Below are 13,659 nucleotides of genomic sequence, written 5' to 3' on the forward strand. Positions count from 1 at the left end.
CTGACCCATTCTGTAAATGCTAAGTTCTATTTAAAAATAACAAATAAAAAAAAAAAAACATTTGGGTTAATACGAACCAGGCTCGAGACGTCGACCATGTGTGGTAAATAAATAAAAAAAAAAAAAAAAAAGAAAAAAAGATGTGACGTAGGAAACGACTTCACTGTGTTCGATATGTGTCGGTGCCACCATTCTACATTGAATTCCCGATGGATAAAACGCTGAAGGAATGGATTGTACGCGAAGCGGCAGAGTCGCGTGGGCTCGTAGATTTTCCAGGATTTCGTAACTCAACAACGCAGTCTGGTTGCATGACGCAATCCTTGAGTGTAGGATGTGCTTTGGTGCGTGTTTAACCGCAAGAGCACGGACGTGCACGCGCGTGTGTATTCATGTATTTCCGCCCGCATCGGAGCCAGTCCGGAGCGCTCGCGTTCGCGCCAACTGAGACGAGGTGCGCCCCGAATAACGGCACCATTCTTGTATGTACGCTTGAAACACGCACGAGTATAAATAAGGTTTATGACGTCATCGTGCCAGCACCGCAGAGTCTCGAATCTGTTCCGTTGTTCCAGTTCCTTCCTCGTTTCTCTTTCGCTTCTTATTTCCTTTATTCCATCAACGTGGCGCGACCGTGTTCCTCTCCTGTTTTTATTGGATCGTCACGATAGGTAGAAGATAATCGCAGATAATAAAGATATTATATAATAATATAATAATAATAAAGATTATATAATAATAATATAGATTATAAAATAATAATATAATTATAAAATAATAATAAAGATTATATAATAATATATTAATGATAAAGATATTATATATATAAATTATAATAATAATAATAAAGATATTATATAATAATATAATAATAATAAAGATATTATACAATAATGATAAACGACGATTGTTATATACAATGATATACTTAATATTCGGACACTAAATATTGAAAATGTCATGATCTTGTAGAAAGAAATTGCACAATAATGAACTTGGGCTAATTTCAAATCTTGAAATTCCTAATCTCAAAGTACGTCATTCATTTTATTCTGAAATGTTTCTATATTCGTAGCAGATAAGTGAAGACACTTTTCTTCTCGAAAATGTTATGAATTAAAAGTACGTAGAAACATTGAAAAATTTTTTTCCATGACTGAATCTACGAAGGATTCGAAGAATGAAGCCTTCCCCTTTACAATGGCCGTCGAAAACTTGATGTATGATTTTTTTTCGTCATTTTATTGAATATTAGGCTTAGATGACGAAAATTCGAAAAATCGTAACATTTTTGTCGTTATATATCATTTGACATTTAAAGTTCAATAAATTGGCAAAAAAGAAAAAATTGTGTAACAAATTTTGAGGAGTCGTTATAAAGGAGAAGCTTTAATTTTTGAGCCCATTGTAAATTCAATCAAGAAAAAAAGTTTTTCAATTTTTGCATGCTCTAATAATTTATAGTATTTTGGCCATCTGTTACATAGTGTAAAAATATCCTAAAATAAAATGAATAATGCATTTTAAAAGTAGAGACTTCAAGCTTTGAAATGAATCCAGGTTTATTATTGTATTATTTGTTTTTAGAAAATTTTTACAGTTTCAATATTCAGTGTTCGAATATTTAAATGTCCGAATATTAATGGGACTCACTGTATGTATAATGTGGCCATATAGAAAACACAAAAGACAATATGGTTCGGTGTAGATCAAGCAACTTTCGTTAGATATAATTTGTCTTACAAGTATCCTTTTGTTGCTAAAATTCTGAGTCGACAGAACAATTTCGTCATTATAATATGATCATTAGGATATAATCAATATGTTATAACTAAGCTGTTCCATGGACTGAAGATTTTAATAAGAAAAATATGTTTGTACAGCAGAAGTTATTTTCAATGAAAAACTTCACTGATTGGCTTCTGAGTCCTCCATACGACTCCCCTTTAAAATGATATTTCAGGCTTTTACAATTATTTTTGTCCATTTATATCAAATGAAAAGAAAACGCATAATTGTACATTAAATGTAAGAAAGAAAATGTTCAGATTCTTTTCGACTAAAACACACATTAATATTTTACTATTAAAAGTTATTAAATTTTTTAATTAAACTAGTAATAAAACTAGTAATAACTTCATACAAAAAAAATTTTATTTCTAAATATAATTAACTTTTGCAAAGCCCTTAATTCTTTCGGTATCAATGTTAAATTCTATTTAAAAAATATAAATCAATGTTAAATTTTATCAGGAAGCTATCACTCAAGAGCTATCTCATGCAAACTAAAACTCCAAAACTTCTAAATAATTCACTCATGATTATTTAACACATTCGAGACTGAGGTTTTAAAATAAAAACAGTCTTTAGTACCCAACAACATTTTTGTAATAAAGAATAAGTGAAAGTGAAAAATAAGAAAAAGAAAAAAAAGAAAAAATAATAAGAAAAACGTGTTTTAGGAAATTTTTATCATTGTTATCATGATTCACCATATATGAAAATAGGAGAAACACTTTTAATTAGGTGACCAATGACTCACCGTTTAAGTCATAGTGTTGCAGAACAATTCTGCATGCAAAAATAAATCGAAAAGATAAAATAACATTTCTTTTATTTAAGACTTTAAAACATTGTTTCGGGGAAAATTGAGTTTGAAAATTTGTTGAAATTTGACTAATTTTGACTAAGAATGAATGAGCCAAAGAATGGATAAGTTGAATAAAACTTTTTCATTTCCAAGAAAGTGAACTTTGAATGTATTTCAATAAAAATTTGTAAACTTACTTTTTTCGAAAACAAAATGTTTTATAACAAAATTTTATTCTATATTTTTAATTTATTTCCACGTGTAAAATAATCCTCTGTCGATTATTCATTCTTATCCAATCTGACCTAACTTTTAAAGAACATAAGGTCAATTTTCTCGAAAGCGAGCATCATATGAAAAATTTCATTCCATATTTTCGTTTTATTTCTTCGTCTAAAATGACTTTTCGGCTACACTATAAAAAATATAATAAATATTCTACAAATAAATATAATGAATAATAAATATAATAAGTATTGTATGTATGGAGTGTTTCCCACTTTTTCCGCAAAATTATAAAAGCATAATCTACAGGTGAAAATAAGAAAACGATGTCATACGAAGTTTGTTTGTAAACGCTTTGATGCAAAGTTTTAAGCGAATATTGAACGTGGTCTGAATCGATTTGAAGTTTAATCATCTTATACCCCTTGATTTCTAGTTAGGACAAACTCTAAAATAAAAATATACGGTACAAAAGTAAATAGTCACGTAAATAATTAATTCAATGAATTAATAATTCAATTGCTAAGGTAAAGCAAACTTTTTAAGAAATTTAAAATATAATAAATTTCATACTACATTAATATGAAGCTTGCATTAATGCAAGAAATGGTGATTTTGAAATGAGGATTTAAAAATTCGCACACAGTAATATTTTTTATGTACAGATGTATTCAGGCTATGTTAAAAATTTGTCTACACTTTGTACTACAACTTTGTAAACTTCATATAATACTTTTTTTCTTAGTTTTGCTTATAAATTTTGCCAGAAAAGTAGGAAATACCCTGTACAAATATACTGATGAAAATGTCATAAAAATGTCATAAAAATATTGCTTTCAAGAAGCTGGAATGAGCTATTAGTGTTTGTATGTACAACACACGATAGTCTACAATCTCGTTCTAACAGTTCAAAATTTATATATTACATCATTTTCTAATAAATAAATTTATCTCTCATAACTTTATCAAATTATTCTATAGAATAAAAAAAAAAGAGTAAGAACAATATTGAAGATAATATTTAGAAGCAAATTTTTATTATGAAATCTATTAAATCTATATTTTCTTGATTCGTATCCTACTTTAGGATTAGACTATAACAGCTAACATTTTTAACACATATTTAAATATACCCAACGGATACTTACAAAAATCATTTTTATTGATTCTGAACTACCAAATGTTAATTCGAAATCACTGTGCAACATTTCGACAAACAATAAATAATCATACATTATTTAAATACATGCACAATAGAAGATATCATTGCTTTCAATGTAAAGCTAAGTAGGCTATAGTGAGCTAGCAGCGTCGCTGCAACGGTTCGATAAACAACAAATAATCACAAAGTGGTATAATAGCGGCCGTTTTGCATTCCACGGTTAATTGCATCGTGAACGGTAACCACGGCGCGAGGGTAGCTAGGTAAAATCGTGATTGTTATTTTTACCTTTGGCCGGTTGCTCGTTTCCACTTATTCGGCGCAATTACGCGAAATCTAATTTTCCACGGGACTCGACACGTGCGGTTAACCCACACCACCGAAACCAGTTCTCATTTTAGAAAAGTGTCGACCCGATTGTGAAGAGGAAAGAGGAGAATGATACGAAACGCGATCCAAAAAAAAAAAAAAAAAAAAAAAAAAAAAAAAAAAGAGAAGGAAAGTCCCGATAGAAGCCGGACGATCGTCGATTAGTTTGCCAGTTAGATAAACTCTTAATTAATGCTACAATTAAGATCAAAGGTTCGAGGAGCTACCGCGTTGGCAACAACTCGCCTATTTGCGCATTCAGTCGAGTGATTTACGAATTTATTCGTGTACTTTATGTAAATTTGCTCACGTCGGAACAATGTGCGGTTCCCACGAATGCGTTTGAAGCTGCTAAGAACTACGTGATGTATGAAACATTTCAAAATTTCATTAATATCGTAGCGAGATCAGCATCACGACTGCGAATTTTTATGTAAATTTATGCTTTTGACAATATAAATGAAACAGATAGTAGTAAATTGTTTTACTTATTAAACTTGAATATATTAGTTCTTTTACTTTGCCTTTATCTACCTTACTTTGAACATTTTATGAATGCACTGAATTATATGCAATTTTGCAGTTTCGAAAAAATTATAAAAATCCGCATGAGCAATCATGATTATATTACTCAAATTTGAAAAAAATAGATACAAAATAGAAAGTTCGAAATATTTAATAGAACTAGGTATATTTTCGTAGAGATCACACAAGTAATTAGGCAACTAATTATATGTTTATTATATATTATTACATTAAATGTTTATATAATTTGTATATATTTATATATGTTTATACAGTTTATATATATTTATATATGTTTATACAGTTTATACAGTTTATATATATTTATATATGTTTATACAATTTACATAGTTTATATATATTTATATATGTTTATACAGTTTATATAATTTATATATATTTATATATGTTTATACAGTTTATATAATTTATATATATTTATATATGTTTATACAGTTTATATAGTTTATATATATTTATATATGTTTATACAGTTTATATAGTTTATATATATTTATATATGTTTATACAGTTTATACAGTTTATACATATTTATATATGTTTATACAGTTTATATAATTTATATATATTTATTATTTATTCATGTTGTATATTAATTAATATCGTTACGATAATCGTAGTATTTAATATCGTTACGATAATCATAGTGTCAATACAATATCTTGTAACATCCATGTATAAAGTATCCCGTGACTCGTGATCATCCGATTGGAAGATGATTCAACAATGTAAAAGTGAGTCAAAATAATAAAACTTTTTCATTAAAGCTTTGATTTTTGAGAAAATCTTTCAAGTATATTTGAAATATACTTTCAGTTTGAAAATTTCTCAAGTATACTGAATTAGTTGAATTTGGCTAATTCCGTAGTAAACAGCTGCAAGTAATCGATGGAAAGACATTCTATGTGCAAAAATAAATAAAAAATATAGAATAAATTTTTTTTTTAAGAAAACAGGCTTTGAATATTATCTCGTTGAAAATTGCCTTAGCACACATGTGCTTGATAAATTTTCGAATTCGATTTTCTCGAAAACGAAACATTTTATAAAATATTGTTCTACATTCCTTACTTATTTTCACACGTAGAATAATATTTTGTTAATTATTCTTTCTGTTGTGTCTAGAATTGCCTAAATTTTAGTATACTTAATAAATTTTTACACTCGAAAATGAAGGCTTCAACGAAAAAACTTCATTCTTTTTTTTTCGACGCATTTTTAGACATAGAATCATCTCCCAATTGGTTGAGTCATGGAACGTATGCATATGTACACATATATTTTCAGATTGATTTCAAATTAATACGATCATAATAATAGTTTCTCATTACAATATTAACCTTCAAAATGTTTTATATACATATACGTATTTGTCACAGTAACTGTTCAAATTTACCTGGAACATTTTAATTTATCTGGCCTTTAATTAATAAATAATACGATCTTTATTTACAAATCACACACCTCGAATCAAAGTTAAATCTGTAATTCTTGTTTGAAATAATATGGAATGGTTTCACAGAAAGAAAAGAAAATTTCACGCCTCCGCAGAATCAGAAGCTGTTCCTCGTCTTTTTTTTTCCCCCCCTGTTGAACGCCAAGAAGATTAATCCCCGTGAATCGTTACTGCAGTGAGAAAAAAATATGGTGCCTGTCCGCGCATCACGGCCCGCTTTTTCTCTTCACACTTTCTGTCTCTTCTTCCAGCCTTCAAAATCAATTGAATTTTAATGACGAATCGTTAACAAAGAGCTGCCTGAATGCAGGTGCATCATCATTTCTACTGACATCAGATAGGAAGGCACGAAATTCACCGAGGAATTCTATTATTTGTTTCGTTCGTGGAACGATGAATACGCATGAAATAAGAGATAGAGAAAATACATAATATGTTCTCGTTAATGATCGACGTGTACCCTTTGAAAATTTATGGACAAACTGTGTACCGTTACTCATTGCAAACAGAATTGTATTAAAAAATTAATGAAAAACAGGATACGCGTTTTACGGCGCAAACGATGTATTGCCGGCTTCGTATGAAATTTTCGTTACAGCGAACATGCGAATAAATTTTAATAATACAATTAAGTATGTGCTAACAATATATTTTATGACCGTTTTATCTTCATTGTCAATGATAACATTACTTGCCATATTTTAACAGTTTTTTTTTTTTCTGTTTGTTTGCGTTTCATTCTAATTTCGTGTCTTGAATATAAACATGAAAATCATACTTTTCTGTTTTAAATTGAAAAACACAATTAATTTTGCAAGATATGAAGTATTGCAGTTATTATTCATACAATTATATTAACTTGCTTATTAGTTAATAATAAAAATAATAAATTAAAAAACAATACATTGTTACTATATTTTCAAACTTTTATACTCAAAGTATTTTATTTAATTTGTTACTTTCCTCATAGGATAATATACACACTTGCGATGAAAGTGACAAATTCAAGAAAGTATACTTCCCAAAAGAAGTGGAAAATAATTATTGAACATAATTAGACGTTATTTTATTAATCAACAAAACAATGCACGTCAAAACAAATTTTCGAATAAATACCTATACGTGTTAATCAAAGAAATAACACATTTCAAAATAACTTCTCACCTTATTAAACAGACATTTGTTTACGATGATAATTAGGATAGAACTTGTAATCGTGACACGTTTGCAGAATGTAGTAGAGTGTCACGCAAATCAGGAAGAGCAACATAATTGCTCTCTACCAACCCAATTACGAAGATAAATGAATAGAATTTTCATAATTGATGGAGAAATGTCTCTGCGAGATTCTTACAGTGATAACTTGAAAATTATGTTAATTTAAAACGTGTGATTTCGCCGCGAACGTGCGAGTAAACGTAACAGTGAAACAAACCGATTTAATTACATAAATGATGAAGGTATTTTTCAACAAGCTGCGAATAGAACATAAAACGATTGTTAAAGGGATTACTAACAGTATCTTAAGTCTCACGAGATTATTTGTAATTTTTCAAACAAAAACGAGACCTTTATTGGAAATTTCTTTCATGATTTCCACGAGAAAGAGATCTGCCTTATCGTTTATTCTAATTAAATTTTCTTTTAGATTTAAGCTGAATTGAAGAATATCCACAAAAATTGGTGCGTTTTTTGATGTTTTCTTCATTTTTATCATTATTTAAACATGTTTAGTAATCTTTAGAATATTACAAATGTATATTTACAGCGGAGTCTAACTATTTTCTACAAAAAACATTTGTGTAGTTTTCATAGTTAAAAGACAAGAACATGTTCAAAGATGAAAATTTACGATTCTTCTAAAAACTGAGAATAATAATAATAATAAAAAAACGATTTTTGTATTCATATTCATATTCAGCAAAACACTACAAGAATCACATATTACGGTATATAGCGTAATATTAGTGAACATTGTATTTATAAAGCAAAAATTTCATGGTAAAAAAAACTTTATCACAAATTTTACATCCATATACGTTATTACATTTTGAAAATTTTCATTGCTTCATTACTGAATTTCATCAATACATATCTCTATATTATTAAGAAAATATTAAATAATTTCAGATTATCCGTACCAATTTTGTAAATTAAATAGCTGGTAATACAGTTAAATAAATTAATTAAATGAATTATTTAATTAATAAATTACTTAAATAATAAATAATCAGTTCATTAATAATTAAAACAAATAGCTCCAATTAATTAATATCTTTTTTCCTTGCACGTAAACGAAGTTTCGATTATACAAGATTAATAAACAAACTTAAATTAACAAACAAACTAAAATTAATTGATAAATTAATAAATTAAATTAATTATTTAAATAATAAACAATCAGTTCCAATTAACCAACACTTCTCTCCTTGCATGTAAATGTGCAATGAATATTATAACGAAATTTATGTTATAGAAAGTTAATGAACAAACTTCGCAAAATTTCTCGATCGTTCCTTGTCTTCTTATTCCTTCTCAAAAAAAAAAAATAAAAAATTGGTTCTCCTTAATTTGCTTTATATCGATTGCCTATAAAAGTGGGAGGGGGGGGGGGGGAGGGGGAATAAATTGGCACGAGGTAATTTATTTTATTATCCTTGTTGAACGACACGACGTGCTAATTGAGTGGCGGTGCAATCTGTTGCGAGTTCGTCGACGATAATTATTGCTTTCTTCGCGTTGTAATCGATAGCGCTTGTTTTCGAACGCTCGACGAGTGAAAATTCAGTGCACGAGCTGTCGACGGTCATATCGTTGCGAACGACCTTGCAGGCTAAATTTTTAATTTCAAATTGATTTAATTACAGTTTAATTATAAATCAATTGCAGAATTCAATGCGGCAGCTCGCTCTCTAAATGTAATTGCAGGCCAGTTCTTTAAATTTCGATTGAAAATACAAATGGAATTTTTAAACGAGTGCTCGTCTGAATTGCAAACGAGAAACAAGTTACGTTGCTGACTCAGAAAGATAATTAAGTTGTAATTAATTCAGGAATAAAGCAAGATTTGTCGGCATGATAAATCTCTCTGAACGCGTTGGGTGTTATGCAGTCACATAAAGTTAGTCAAGGACGGAGTAACACGTAACAGTGTGACAATAATATAAAGCACATGTCGAAGGTTAAATTATCAACGCCAGATGCATTGATGACGAAATTGCGGATGATTCAACTTTGATATCGCGTAATTAATACGTGATAGTTTTTAGCAATGCCTAAGAATAATCGTAATTATCTGATTATTCTATCTATGTTATTATCTACGTTATTATCTATTTGTGTTTATATTATCTGTCTTTTTACCTACTTTTTATCTATTATTATATATTTATATTATTTGTTTTATCTATTTTTTATCTATTATTATAAATTTATATTATCTGTTTTTTTATCTATTTTTTTTATCTATTATTATATATTTATATTATCTGTTTTTTATTTGTTATTATATATTTATATTAATATATTTATACAAATAAAAAAAAGAAGAAAAGAAAGAAAACATTTTTCTACGATCCAGTTACCACAAGTAAATTCATTTGATCAGTCATCAGATTTCTGTTTTCGCACTTTTCAAGAATAACATGACTAGATTACTAAACCTTCCAATTGAGTTATTTATTGTTTAATTAAGATAATTTAATTTATTTAGTTCACTGATTTTGTGTATTTGCTAATTTTGTTCACTTTCAGTTATTTCTTCTACAATTCAATTCAATGTTCTGTATATTATACATCTTTGGGTTAATCTTCAAGGAATCATGATGGATGTTTTTTTTAATAATATAGTAGATTTCGACAAATTCAAAAGTAACATAAAAAGTCTGTAAAATTAACATTTTTAGCGTATAGTGGCTCACATTAATAATCAAATACTAAATATTGAAACTATATAATTTTGTAAAAAGAAATTATACAATAATAAACTCACTTGAAGCCTCTATTTTCAAAATGCATGTTCATTTTATTTTACAATATTTTAACGCTATGTGGCACAATTTCTTGAATTTTCGTTGTTCAGAGTTTAATAAAATGATGAAAAAGAAATCATATATCAAGTTTTAAGTCGTTATTGTAAATAAGAGACTTTAATCTTTCATCCAGATGTTATGAAAAAATTTTCAATAATGTGGCAACTAAAAATAGTATTTTCAAGAAGAAAAGTCTCTTTACTTGCCATTATATGATGTAAAAACAATTTAGAATAAAATGAACGATGCATTTCAAAAATAGAGGTTTCAGGTTTTAAAATGAATCCAGATTTATTATTGCACGACTTTTTTTCTTTTTTTTTTAAATTATAATACTGTCAATATTTAGTGTTCGAATGTTAATGTACGTGACAAATTAGTAGATACAACGTTATGTCGATTTCTGTTGATTTCTGTATATAATATAATCTTTCTGTATGTATATAATCTGATTAGTTTGCACAGATTCTATTGAAATAAGTAATATTTACGAGAAGGATTTGTGATAACTCAAAAATTGAAACCCAAAATATCTTTAATGTAATTATTCCGCGATGAATAAATAAAATATAGGATGGTCTGTGTAACCTGATCATCTCAAACATGCATTCTAAGGTATACGTTGTACAGAAAACTTTTTGGACAAAAATATACACGTATTTTTTTTTACAGGTGAAAACTTTTTATTTATTTCGAAGATCTCAAGATTGTTTTTAGTCGACGCAAATCGACAAAAAAGTATTCATCCACGTATGTTGAAAATATAAGTTAGTATATAATTATAAGTTAGTAAATATATTTAAAAAATTACACCACACAGTATGCCCTTCCAGAACACGTACAAAAAGCTTTTCATATCTGAGATCAAAAGAATGATTATCGAAAAGAAAATTTTTGGTCCCCTAAAGTAAGATTCAATCTCTGAATTCCATCTTTGAATCAAAACTGAACAAAAGTATGAAAGTGAATAAAATTAAAATTAGAAAAATTGTGAAAAAACAGAAGATGAAAGTGTGTTTGACGAATGAAGCTTTTAACGCATCGTGGCAAATGGCAGAGTTAGAAATTCCGATTCAGGAAACGAAATCATATTTTCCTCCCTGGCATTTTCTCTAACGACCAAATCGCTGCGCGCCGGCCAGATGCTGCGTGGTAAGCCAGTCTCGTAAATTATTCTTAAGTGCCAAACAACCTTGTGTATTAAGTAACGTACACAACCAGGCCGTTAATAAATACTCCTCTAATAAACAAACGTTTCGCGCATTCGAATTCCGCGAATTCGATACTCCGTGAATCAGCGCGCCAAGAATACTGAAATTTAAAATTTCACACGTACGTACCTGGAGGGAATTCAGGCTTCTAGAGAATTCTGACCCGCTTGAATATTTGATGCTCGAAGCGAACAAACGCTGTTCATTAACAGCCTCATTGCGACGGATTATTTCGCTTTGGAGGGTGTTATAGACGTTCGGCCACCAATGGCGTAAATTTTCCATGATTATTCCAATTCACAGTATTCGCAAAATAATCGCAAGCTTCCTGAAAAATACAAAAAGATATCATATTAGAAATATTAAGACACGTAGGCGTGCGAAAAATTTGAACAACGATATTTCGAGAGTATTTATAGCTTTTTATTGTTCCGTCAATTTTTTGACGTTCGGAATCTCCAAACTCGATAATATGAAATACGTACGTCTGCCATGCCGAAGAAAGAATTTTATATAGTTGTTCGTGAGCAGACGAATTTTCATGCATTTATAGAAAATTTATAGAAATTAAAAATTTAAAAATTTATTTATAGAAAATTTTTAAATAGAAAACTGTAGAGAATATATTTATTAGAAAAAAGTGTATAGAACATCCGTATACATAGTATGTGTTCAAGTATTCAGTATAGTTGAATCATACTATGTCATAATACTAGAAATAGAAAATAATTTTCTACCAAGGTTCTGCTTCTTCAATTTAATTCTTAAGTAGTATCACGAGGTTACAGATGACCATAGTAATTTGATTTAATAACGAACATAGCGAGTTTTCAAACTTCTCCTATATATAATATATACAAGCTTATACATAATATAATATATTTAAGGGTTAAAAATTCATGTTTCTACAAAAATGATATTTCTAAAAGTAGTCCTTTTACTGGACAAGATAATACTAGAAATACGTAGCGTAGTTTGTAGCTTATAAGATGGGTATTTAACTATAGAATGTATAATGTACAATGAAAAACAGTATTCGCTGAACATTATACATCATTTTTCGTCATGGTACTTGATTCCTCTACATTATAACAATGAAGAGATCTCGATTTCTTAAAAATAAGTTCAGTAGTAACTCGCATTACTGATGATAGTGATGATAATTATGTGATTTAATCTACAGCCATAAGTACACTATTGACATAACGAAATATTTCTGTTTAATAATTGCTCATTCACACAATTGTCATCATTTAAACATAAGCAAGAAAATACTCCCTTGATTCTCTTGAATATCTAATAGATCACCTAATAAATTAGTTTAATAATATTTCTGTAAGATTAAAATTAAAAAGGAAATGTAAACTTTTAAAGGGATCGAGCATTTGAATACAAAAATCCACCTTCTTACGAACTTCACTGGCCCGTTATTTTTTGCTCCGGCGATCAAAGAAATTCCACACGTTTAAATTTTACGCGGAAATAAAAGCCCTGTAAATCCGACTAGCTCTTTGCAAAATATCGCGTGCAATCTACATTTACAGCGCGCTACAAATTTAATCCGTAAATTTCATGCAACGCACGGAACTATATATGTATTTTGTTATTCAAAAATCGACAAACAAGAAAAAAAAAGGAAAAGACAAAAAAAAACAGCAAATAGAACAAAAAAAAGAAAACGAGACAAAAAGAAGAAGATACGCAGGATAACAGAATCAGATTCAACAAACAAACCATTCGACCTTCAGTGAAATTGTTAATCCGCCGATGGCGTGAATATTTTATTTACGCGTTTCTCGTACACTTTTTCATTCACTTTCTACTTTTTTTCTTTTTCTGTCGAACAAAGAGACAGCCATAAAAATTCGTATCGCGAATCAATTTCCATTTCATCTCCGTCGAACGAGGGATAACGATCGTCCGTTTTGCGCGGTTCACGACGAGATTATCGTCGTTTATGGCTGCGTGACCGACCTCTCTGATACGCGACGACGATCAATTACAACGTACGTTATAAGAAATGATTACCTAAGAAATCATTTCGTTATTATCTGGACTCGTTGATGCCC

At 28.9% G+C, this 13,659-nt stretch overlaps 1 long non-coding RNA gene across 1 annotated transcript in view; it reads right to left on the reverse strand.

The window, feature by feature from the left end:
* Positions 1-11,914, reverse strand: part of LOC122534658 — a 31,036-nt gene extending 19,122 nt beyond the window's left edge. The window contains exon 1 of the long non-coding RNA XR_006307962.1: positions 11,720-11,914. This is a non-coding gene — a long non-coding RNA (uncharacterized LOC122534658). The remainder of the gene's footprint in view (positions 1-11,719) is intronic.
* Positions 11,915-13,659: the final 1,745 nt, after the last annotated feature.

This window comes from Frieseomelitta varia, unplaced genomic scaffold (genome assembly GCF_011392965.1).
Source record: "Frieseomelitta varia isolate USP_RPSP 00005682 unplaced genomic scaffold, Fvar_1.2 scaffold_621, whole genome shotgun sequence".
In the NCBI taxonomy this organism is placed as follows: domain Eukaryota; kingdom Metazoa; phylum Arthropoda; class Insecta; order Hymenoptera; family Apidae; genus Frieseomelitta; species Frieseomelitta varia.